This window comes from Ovis aries, chromosome 10 (assembly GCF_016772045.2).
Source record: "Ovis aries strain OAR_USU_Benz2616 breed Rambouillet chromosome 10, ARS-UI_Ramb_v3.0, whole genome shotgun sequence".
Taxonomy (NCBI): Eukaryota; Metazoa; Chordata; class Mammalia; order Artiodactyla; family Bovidae; genus Ovis; species Ovis aries.
The window spans coordinates 49,545,731-49,557,923 of NC_056063.1; the positions used below are offsets into that span (position 1 = coordinate 49,545,731).

The 12,193-nt window shown below is 40.2% G+C and overlaps 1 protein-coding gene across 9 annotated transcripts in view; it reads right to left on the minus strand.

Annotated features, from left to right (window-relative positions):
* The window catches only part of KLF12 (KLF transcription factor 12), a 521,468-nt gene that overhangs the window by 441,410 nt on the left and 67,865 nt on the right, over positions 1-12,193 (minus strand). For 3 of the 9 annotated variants that reach the window (XM_060394530.1, XM_060394528.1, XM_060394526.1), the window contains one exon: positions 1-12,193. This exon is cut by the window's right edge. The exons of the other annotated variants lie outside the window; for them this stretch is intronic. The gene's annotated coding sequence lies outside the window, so the exon portion shown is untranslated. 9 annotated transcript variants of the gene reach the window in all.

Sequence of the window (12,193 nt, forward strand, 5' to 3'; positions counted from 1 at the left end):
CTTCGAATATGCAGAAATCCAGGCCATGCCCTCTCATCCTTGACTTCTATCAGAGCCCTGCTAAACTGTTAACTGTTACAGAATAAGAAATGTAAGGGTTGTGCTCTTTTAATTAAATAAAAAATTAAGAAGTAAACAAGAGCTCTTTAGTCGTATATAAACACCTATACCAAACACTTTGGCTTTTTTTCCCTTGCACTAGGGTTTGCTATTCAGAATGAAAGTGCCAGCAGAACCTTCCTCAGTTGGCTGAGACTGTGGTTACCCTACTTCTAATAAACAAGGCGGCTTCCTGTCTCTGACGTCTCATTGCTCAACAGGGTTGAATCATGGCAGCGTGCACAGCCATGACCCCTAAGTGCACTCATGCTAAAGAGTGTCTGCTTTGATTCACTCCTATTGTAGGAAACTACTTATCAGAGGACACCTCTTGCTTTTTGAATTGAAAATACTTGCATCAGTGAAGCTGAAAAGGAGCGAATTTCTCATGCTCAAACTTAGTTCTCATTATCTCTAAATTTATCTCCATTTGGTTGAGAGGTCCCTGGACTTTTTCTAAGTCTCCGAAGGGCCTGAGCTCTGTGTACATTTTTAGACCATTTCAGAGGTGGTTAAAACAACATCCGGTAGGTGATTCTCAAATCAAATATTCACTTATGCTTTTCTGAAGGATCTTCAGTGTGGAGGCCCACAAGGCAGAGTTCAGAATCAGAAAATTTAAATGTAGTTCAGGTTATATATATTAAAAAAAAAATGTTTACAAGTGATAGATCTTTTTCTTAAGGGTTTCAGAGATACAACGGACAATGGAACAGTACTTTCTCCCATGTTGGGGCTGTTCTGCGGTCCTTTGCTGTCCAGCACAGTATTCAATTTGTTTTTCAATATGCTAATAAATTATACATGGTCCACATCCCACTTCCTTTACTTTGCTCATAAACCCCTACAGGACTATGCCAGCAGAAAGGCCAGGCTTTGCATTTCTGATCTGAGTTTTAAAAAAAGGGAAAAGAAAATAGAAATCTGTCTTGCCGTAAAGAACAGAATTGGACTCAGTGGAAGAAGGCAACGTGGAATGATTTTATAAAATAGCACTGAAACAAGTACATTATCATGCGTAAAACAGATGACCACTGTGAGTTCAATGCATGAAGCAGGGCACCCAAAGCCAGGGCTCTGGGACCACCCAAAGGGATAGGGTGGGGAGGGAAGTGGGAGAGGGGTTCAGGAACTGGGGCGGGGGGTGGGCGAGGGGAATACATGTATACCTGTGGGCAATTCATGTTGATCTATGGCAAAAAACCATCACAATATTGTAAAGTAATTATCCTTCAATTAAATTTAAAAATTAAATGCTTAGAAGTATTAAAAAAAAAAAAAAAGAAATGTCTTGCTGCTCTAAAAACAAAAAAGATTGCATTTCCAGCTTTCCACCAGCACCATCTTCCTTACCCAGGGGCCCCTACTCTGTTGGACAGCCCTGGTGCCTTGATATTGACACATTGCTCCAGATAACATGGGAAGGCTAGAAACGCTCTCCGTCCTCCTTCTGCCTGGGCTGTTACACAAGCCCTCGTGCTTCCTGGAGATGTCAGAGTCCCAGCCGGTGTGAAATGGTGATGCTGTCAGTCAGCAGGCAAATTTTCTGCTTCTGAAAACCGCTCTCTCTCGGAGCTTCCTCTGTGCAGCACTTCCAGCTGCCTTGGAGCACCGTGTCAGGGCATGAAAATAGCTCCAGCCTGATGACTTCACTAGTTCTCACAAACAGGCCAGTTGGCGGAACTCGCCTGCAGTCTGCTTCTGAAGTGAAGGCAGTGTTCCTTTCCCCAGCGCCCCCTAATATGAATATTCGGTTTCATTTTGACTCTGGAAGAAGTCTCTTTGCTGAGGTTAGAGTCAAACCTTAACGCCAAAATGTCCAAATGCTGCGGGGAGGCCTGAATGAAAAGAGCTACTAAAAACTGACAGCCAAGATGAAACAACCTGGAGGCTAGATTAGTATTTTTCAGGCTCAACTTTAAGGACATCCAAACTGCTTGGGAAACCAACCTTATATTCCATAACACGTCCTCATTTCATTCATTTTTAGGGCCAGGTAGCTTCCTGAAGAACATGTGCGATAACTAATAATCACTCACACTTTTAAAGCACTATTTCTCATCTTTACGCGTTTTCTACAAATAAGAAGGCTGACAAGGTATCAAAGTAAGAATTAATCACCACTACACCTAATCAACCGAAGCTGACTAAGGGCCTCTACAAGGCATTTTCTGCAACCACGGCAAGCTTTAGTGATGAATGCTCAAACGGATTTCAAAATTAATTCAAAGAAGCACAAGGTATTTCATGCAGTGGAAAAGTTGATCTTTTGTATTAGATTACCAAATTTTCTTTTAATGTTTATCATGTTCCCTTATAGAGCTTTTTGACTTCCCTTTCCAGTAAATACATGCTAGTGAGAGACTATTCTAGAAGGAAAGTAGGAGCCTCTGACATCCCAGTATCATAACTCAGTGCTAGGTCTGCACTCACTTTGATTCTAAAACAGAGCATTTAGATTAACTGCTTCAGTGCCCTATGGACACAAGATTTATGCCCAGAGGAAGAGCTCCCATATGACTCTATGGATACCGAGCTAATGAAATAATGTGGTTCACTGATTTAAGATGGTTCCTCTAAAAGGGGTGCAGGAACTTGCTCCAAAAAGACAGAAAAGTGCTAACACCCTGCTCCCACTGCCCCTCACTTCCTCTCCCCTTTGTCACAGTCACCAGCAGCATCTAAACAGCACTGCCATCTTGCAGCCATGACGACGTGACACCTCTCCACCAGCTCCAACCAAAACATCACAAAGGAATCATCAGAAAACACATGGGCACATAGATGACAGTGAATTATTAAAACACGCTCTATTGTAGGATCATTTGTTCATTCTATAAATATATGCCGAGTATGTAGCATGTGGCACGTATTATCTATGTACTGTCTACAAACATGAATACTGCCTTCAAGGCTTTCACTCTCTCAATCACTTTAGTTAGGTATTATAGAGCCAGGTGGCCTTAACAAGATGAGACGGCCTGCTGCAAGGTTTTCCTTATGTTAATGCAAAGATTTAGAAAACTTGGTGTGTTTTTTTTTAATAGGACAGCCAAAGTGTTGAATTCCCTAAAAAAAAAAAAAAAATTGGGGGTCATTTTGGGCATAGTTCAGGAAAATAACCATGAAAATTAAAGAGTTATGTCTCTCTCCCACAGAAGCTAATAAACAAGGATATAACAAGAGATTCTAAATGCAGAACAGTCAGTTATAAATGTCATTACAGACAGAATAATTCACACAGTGATGGAACAGGCTAAGTAGTTTCAGATGGTGACTGCACTAACCATCAAATTTTAGAATCATAAAGGACAGTAGTTAGATCTAGTAAAATACAAGATTTTTACTAGTGGTGCCTAGAAAAGTCATGTGATTTATACAAAGTCACGGAGGTGTTCTCATTTTGGAATCAATATGCTTTATTTATCCTGTATTTTCCCAATTATACTATACTACTCTGTTTCTCTCTCTCTCTCTCTCTCTCTCTCACACACACACACACACACACTCTCACCTTATACTACGTGTTGGAAACATATACAAACATACATATCACACATGCTTGCTTGCCCCCAGTTCTCATACACAAACTGTATTACTCTGATTCAGACACACCACTGTGTTGAATTCATATATACATATACACATACATTACACTACTCTGACACACATTTCTTTGCATACACACGTATGTACATATGTGCATCAATCACACTACTGTCCAGTTTGTTCTTACAACTTACTCATAGATGTACCATACTACTTTGTGCCATAAACACACACATACCCCTTATATTACTACTACTGTGTATGTGATTTGTAGTCACACACTTCATACTGGTATATATACATACTAATAAAATTTAAAACTGTAAATCACCTTCATATTCAAAATACTATTTTTCAGTGGGGGAAATTCAAATGTTAAATACACACTCATGTAACTACTTCAAAGTTGTGTATGTTAGTTGTTCGGTTGTATCCAACTCTTTGCAGCCCCATGGACTGTAGCGCACCAGGTTCCTGTCCATGGAATTCTCTAGGCAAGAGTACTGGAGTGGGTTGCCATTCCCTTCTCCAGGGGAGCTTCCTGACCCAGGGATCAAACCTGGGTCTACCACACTGCAGGCAGATTCTTTACCATCTGAGCCCCCAGGGAAGCCGTGTACTTCACAGAAGTTCCTAATTTGAAAGGAAGAGACATACGTAGGTAAATACAATGATGTGGAAATTCCCTGAGCCCATACGTATCCACTTGCATCCATTCGAATCCATTTTGGTCCTTGGCTCAAGAATGAGGATATTAGCATTGTTTCTGTTGTGCTGTTTTCCATCATACTGGGTAAAGAATGGAGGCAGAGCAACCAGCAACAGAGAATAGTTACTATATGCCCCTGCTTCAAGATAAGTCCCCAGTTTCTAAGCAATAAAGCAGTGTTAGGAGTGATATGGAGAAAGTATATGAGCAACATGGCTTAGGACCCCAGCTACAGAGTGTGACCTGAAGGAACATTCTCTCTTCTACTCAAGGGCTCACAGCCTGGAGGGCTCTGAGTGATGCCTCTAGACAAGAATTAGGATTCTTTCTTACAGGAGTTATAACCAGCAATGATGAGGCCTTCTCGGGGACTTTCGGAAAAGAGGATGTGACCAAGCAAGAGACAAAAATAAAGAAGACTTCACGGTACCAGCAGATGGAATAACTCATCCACACATATAAGATGTCCCTGGGCACCCAGACACAGAAGGATTAAGGTAGCCCTTAAGGGAGGCTGGGGGTCAGTTGCAGAGACATGGATAGACCTAGAGACTGCTATACAGAATGATGTGAATCAGAAAGAAAAAAACAAGTACTGTTTATTAATGTATATATGTGGAACCTAGAAAATGATAGAGATGATCTCACTTGCCAAACAGAACTATGGACACAGAAGCAGAGAACAAATTAATGGACACCAAGAAGAGAGAAGAAAGGGTAGGATGAATTGGGGGAATGGGATTGACGTACATATACTATTACGTATAAAACAGAAAACTAATGAGAGTCGGACACAACTAAGTGACTTCACTTTCACTTTTCACTTTCATGCATTGGAGAAGGAAATGGCACCCCACTCCAGTGTTCTTGCCTGGAGAATCCCAGGGACGGGGGAGCCTGGTGGGCTATCGTCTATGGGGTCGCACAGAGTCGGACACGACTGAAGTGACTTAGCAACAACAATGAGAATCTACGGAATAGCACAGGGAACACCAGTCATCGTTCAGCGGTGACCTGAATGGGAAGGAAACCCAAAAAAAGAGGAGATATATGTATACATATAGCCGATTCACTCTGCTGCACAGCAGAAACTAACAAACACAACACTGGAAAGCAACTATACTCCGATATGAAAACTAATTTTTAAAAAAGAGGCTGGAAGTCCTGCAGGAGCAGGTAGGGGCAGCACAGGAAATGTGAATTCTGTGGATGATAGTGTCCATTCCTATCTATAGACTAGCAAGGCCAGCAGATGCAGAGATGATACTGAGAAGGTGAAAGAGAAGTGGAAATGGAGAAGCCTGTTTGGGGGTTTCAGAGTGTCCTCTATTATTCTCAAGATGTCTACTGAAGCAGATGGTGAATATTTGGAACACTTGCTTTCTTAAGCTACTTGCTCTAACAGTCTAGCATGCTTTTCTTTATCCATAAATAATTGTCTTTCATTATGAAATATAGCCACTTCCAACTCATATACACTGTATACTGAAAAAGCCTGTGTAGTCAACTATGAGGCACTGCTTTTCTGATCCTTTATATAGCAGCCTCAGAGTTTTCAATAAGACAGTGAAAAGAAAACACCAAGAAAAATTGTAATGTAATATGAGTATATTTCTCTGAGTGTCAGATTGAAGAGTTTTCACCTAACATTGAAAAATCAAAGACTGGGAAAGTGCTGGCAAAACTAAGGAGAGATTATCATACTAAGCAAAGTCAGTCAGAAAGAGAAAGACAAATATTGTATCATATCACTTCTATGTGAAACGCAAAATGTGACACATGAACTTATCTACAAAATAGAAACAGACTCAGACGTGGAAAACGATTTGTGGTTGTCAAGGGGGAGATGGGTGCAGGAGGGCAGGATCAGGAGTTTGGAATTAACAGAGGCAAAACAGTATATATAGGATGGATAAACGGAACAAAGTTCTACTGTACAGGACAATGCCCTGAGATAAACCATAATTGCAAAGAATGTGCATATATGTGTAAAATATGTAACTTTCACTGTAACACAGAAATTAACACAGTACCGGAAATCACCTGTACTTCAATAAATTGTTTTTAAAAAGACAGCACCATCACTCCAACCTTGGAATACAGCAATAACATGTCATTAGCCAATTCTTTAAAAAAAAAAAAAAAAATGGGGCATTATTCCTAAAAAGGAAACACACAGCTTAAAGAAAATAAACCTAGGTACTTTGAAGACCATTTTAAAGACCTTATCCATAGCTCAAGATAAACATTTGCCAGGGATTCAAACGATTAAGTGCTGGGTAGAGGTTTAGAGGAAACAGGGTCGGAGGGGACACACAGAGCTAACTGCTTTTCAAAAACCGGAATGAGAGTCCTATCAAGGAATACAAGGAGACCCTCAAAGATTAGTAGGTCAAGGACAAGCTACTAATCAGGCCTGCCAAGAAAAAATTTGACAGTAACCTTACAAAGTCCTCCAAAGCCAATAAAGAAAAAATGTTGCTTAAAAAGATAATACTTTGGGAAGCAAAGTAAGATTTTCTGCAAAGCATACAGCAATGTACTTTAGCATGAGAGAGGCAGAAAAAAACAGTGAAAATATTAAGAGTATTGCAAATACCAATTCTGCAACAGAGAAACTGCAGGACCTAAATCAAAGACTAACAAAGTCGTTTAAAGGCGGGTCTAAATCTAATTGTTAAATAAGATGTAACAAAAATTCAACTGGCATTATCACACAGTGAAGGATTCAAGGTGGAATTTGAGAACTGTCGGCTCAAATATAAAATTCTAATTACTGGCCTTCCCTGGTGGCTTCGATGGTAAAGAACCTGCCTCCAATGCAGGAGACCTGGGTTTGATCCCTGGGTCAGGAAGATCCCCCGGAGAAGGGAATGGCTATCCACTCCAATATTCTTGGCTGGAGAATTCCATGGACAGAGAAGCCTGGCAGGCTACAGCCCATGGCATCCTGAAAAGTTAGACACGACTAGTGACTAACAGTGAACTGAACTGAATGGCGTATAGGGGAATAAAATACAAGAAAAGAGGATATATGTATAAGTGATTCCCTTTGCTGTACAGCAGGAACTAACACAACATTATAACCCAACTATATTCCAATTAAAAAGTTAAGTTAAAAAAAAATCTCATTACAACCAGCCCCTGTGCAGGGGATGCAGTTGCTAACGAGGATGCCCAAGCAGAAATTTTAAAATGAAGGAGTTTCAAGTAGTGAAGAAAACATGTTGAGACACAAAAACAAACAGGAATTGATGGCAGAGTATTGCTGAGCACTCATCCTACTGGAGAGCCATCAAGAGACTGGAGTAAACCCAAGATCGGTTTTTAAAATTACATTTTACTGTGATTGAAGCAGGAGACAAATGACACGAACAGATGTACAAACGCGAGGATGTCCAGAAGACAGGTGCTTCCAAGTGGTCTTATTCAACATTTTTATAACTGATGTTGAGGACAGAGTGCACAGGAAAGCAGGCACGTTTCTAGCCAGCTCTTTTAATACCAAAATGCCAAGTAACCGAGATAACCATCTTCTCAGCATCAATCAGACAAACATGGTCGAAGGCTTTGAACCAACTTCCACTTAACCAACTGTTCAGATGGACCAATGAGCTCCACTCCCCTTGTATGAGAAATCATACTGACTGATGCACCAGGGATGTTCCCCACCAGCAGTCTCCTTCTGGAGCAGAGTGAGAGTCTCTGCTGCCATCATCTGAGCATATTTGTAGCAAGAGTAGTTTTGACCCTAAACCTGCTTATGCAGTTATATTTTAATAATGTGATTTTTATTCAGTGATGTAGCAAAGAAGTGAAACTGGAGCATGAAAAGAAAATTTTCATTTTCTATGAAAAATATGTTGCATGCTTTCAAGATTTTCAAGGCTTAGTCCATAATAAAGCAATAATTTCTAAAGCTGCCAGTGAATAAGCCATGGACATCATAACTGTACAATGGGAAAATATCTTTCAAAGGACTTTAATTTCACTTTTAAAAGAAACAAATTGGAAATAACATAAAATCCACTATTGGTTTTGGTAAGAAAGATAATACTGAATCCCATTTGTGGATTCATACTGAAAGAAAACATCTTAGTCTTACAAAAGGTTTGTAATAGGAAAAAAAAAAACATGTATAAGTTCTATGTCTAAAATAATCTAGATATGTATACATTATGTTTATATTTCTGTATTTTAATAACTTTTCTGACTTACTGATCAACTATTGATTCTTACTTCTTTTGTGAGGAAAGTTTTACTATTCTTACTTCTTTTGTGAAGAAAGTCTACTATGTACCAGGCAGTAACATAGAGACTGAATACAAAGAAGGTTTTAGCCCTCCAGTACATCACCGTTTAATGGGGTAGATGGATGTGCTAACAGAAGCAGCTACCCATTATACTGTGCTTGGCTGCTCAGTTGTGTCTGACTCTTTGCAATCCCATGGACTGTGGCCCGCCAGGCTCCTCTGTCCATGGGGATTCTCCAGACAAGAATACTGGAGTGGATTGCCATGCCCTCCTCCAGGGGATCTTCCCGACCTAGGAATCGAACTGGGGTTTCCTGCACTGCGGGCGTTATACTGAGTGCTGTAAATAAACATGAAGTGTCAAAACGAAAATAACTAACTCAGTCTAGAGAAGACTGAATTGATAGGGTCAGTAAGACTGCAGGCGAGGCCTAACGCGTGCTTTCAGGTGTTGGGTGCTGGTTAGGAAGGCATATTATGACACGGCCCACATGACAAACCAGAGCCACACTAGGAAGCACCAGAGGAACAGACACCAAAAGTTCCCAAACTGCGCAAGACTGGGAAGGGAGAGCGGGAGGCGTTATCACCCGGGACTACGCTATTTAAGTTTCAGACCATAAACTGTAGGGAATCATTCAACGTAAAACAAAAGAATGACACCATCACACGCATATTTTAGCAAAGTATCTTTCCAGTTAAGCGAACGGATGGAGACAATACAGAAAGGAAAGAGACCAGTGATGACATGAGGTTATAAAAACAGTCTACTAAAAATCATAAAATAACAGAAGAACAATATTGAGGAGGTAAAATCAGCCTGACGTGGTGACTGATGAGAGACGACAGTGGTGAGTCATGGATAGTTCCCAGGTTTAGGGATGTAGCACCTGGTGGTCAAAGATTCCTTAATAAACACAGGAATTTGCAAAGCAAAACTAGACAGACATAGAGATTGAACATATGAATACAGTGAGTGGGGGGAGGGAGAAGGAGGAGGGATGATTTAGGAGCTTGGGACTGACATATATACACTACTGATACTATATATAAAACCGGTAACTAACAAGAACCTGTTGTATAGCGCAGGGTGCTCTATGGTGACCGAAATGGAAATGAAATCCAAAAAAGACGGGATATGTGTATACATATAGCTGATTCACTCTGCTGTACAGTAGGAACTAACAGAATATTGTAAGACAACTATACTCCAATACAAAATTAATTGTTTAAAATAAGTTAAAAAACAAAAACAGGAAATGCAGGATTAAAAAAAAAAAGAATTCAACCATGGACACATGGTAAGTCTGAAATGCCACTATACAATCAAAAGGAGATGTTTGGGCTTAGCAGCAGGTGCATCAGCTCAGGACCTTGAGTTGGAGTTGTAAGATCAAGAAGTGGAAAAGAGCTCTTTAAGAAACATTCCTTCAAATGAAGTGAAAAAGAAAGTGAAGGCACTTCTTAGGGAATGGAAAAACACAATGGAAAAAGTTGGCATTCTTAAGATGATATAACCTTAAAGATTTTCATAGACAGAGGAGGTGATGAAAACAGCTATGGGAGACACAGAGGGGGCACCAACTGAGAAAAGCCAGAAAGACCCAGATTCTAAGACGGCCAACGTTAGGGCAGCCCCAATTCATATAAGTCACCTGTCTCAGAGGAGAGAGTAGGAATGGTGAGAGAATTAGGCTCTGATGAGACCAAAAATCGGCCAAGTGAGAAGAAGTTCTTGACACAGAGACCTACTGTCTTGGTGACACAAACATTAATCCATGAGGGTGAGAATGGCATCTGTTTGGGGAAAAGGAATGAGAAAGGCAGGCAATGTAGTTTAAACACCCCCTTGTGTGCAATGCCAGGGCCTACTGAGACGCTGGAAGTGGGTTTGTAAAATTTCCCTGATAAATCATTTTTTGACAACAAAAAATCAGTTTTAGGTGTCTATGGAATCATGGGTGGTAAGTTATAAATAAACGTAGGAAATCTGTGCAAAGGCACAATGAACAACTCATAGAAGATCTCTCTCTAGGGACGAATTCTCTTAACTCAAACACATTTTAAAGTTTTAAACATTACCAAATAGAACTAAAAATAAAGCAGATATTACCTTTGCAGAGCTGTGATGCTCTTCACAGTATTAACCACCATATCTTATTAAATAATGCATTTTAAAGAAAATATCCACTTACAACTGAATGCTCATGAGAATGAGAGAGAGCCACGTAAAAATACTATGGTGTCTTGGCCTAGAAACAGAAGCCAAATAATCTATAGAATCGTACCTGTCATGGATGCTCTAACACGACCTGTGTACCTAATCCTGGCCTCAGTATACTCAGGAATATCTCACTAAAACCTGAGAGAAATATGCATTAGATTTAGGAAACGAAAAGTCACTATTTTGTAAGTCAGGTAGTAAAACTACATAAAATAATTCCTTAATCTGTGAGTCAGAGTTATTTTTAAGTTACAAAAATTAATAGAAAACTAAAATTAATTCAACAGAAATAAGTAGTAACATAAAGAAACTTAATTATTTTATGGGGCAAGGACATTATGGCATTACAAGAAAACAACACCTTTCTCGACTGGCCACAAATTAGACCCTATACAGTGATTTTTCTTATTGTAAATAAATGCTGATGGAAAAGTATCAGAAATTCTACATGTATAAACAGAAAAATGTAAAACACAATATAATCTAATAACATTGCTTAAATCTTTTATTCCCCTGGAACAAGAAAGCAGTATCTCATTGACACGTAGACTACAAAAGTACAGAAAGTAGGGGCAGTATCCAAACCTCATTGTTGTTATTCAGTAGCTAAGTTATGTCCAGCTCTTTTTGACCCCCATAGACTGAAGCATGCCAGGCTTCCCAGTCATTCACTATTTCCCAGAGTTTGCTCACTCATATCCATTGAGTCAGTGATGCCATCCAACCATCTCATCCCCGGTCATCCCCTTCTCCTCCTGCCCTCAATCTTTCCCATCATCAGGGTCTCTTCCAATGAGTCCAGCTCTTTGTATCAGGTGGCCAAAGTACTGGAGCTTCAGCATCAGTCCTTCTAATGAATATTCAGGGTTAATTTCCTTTAGGATAGACTGGTTTGAGCTTCTTGCTATTCAAAGGGGGCTTCTCTAGTAGCTCAATTGGTAAAGAATCCGCCTGCAATGCAGAAGACCCCAGTTCAACTCCTGGGTCGGGAAGATCCCCTGGAGAAGGAATGGGCTACCCACTCCAGTATTCTTGGGCTCCCCTTATGGCTCAGCTGGTCAAGAATCCGCCTGCAATGTGGGAGACCTGGGTTCTATCCCTGGGTTGGGAAGATCTCCTGGAGAAGGGAAAGATTACCCACTCCAATGTTTCTGAAAGCATCAATTTTTTGGCGCTCAGCCTTCTTTATGGTCCAGCTCTTCACATCCACACATGACTACTGAAAAAACCATAGCATTGACTCTATGGACTTTTGTTGGCAAAGTGTTGTCTCTGCTTTTTAATACGCTCTCTAGGTTTGTCATAGCTTTCCTTCCAAGGAGCAAGCATCTTTTAATTTTATAGCTGCAGTCACAGTCT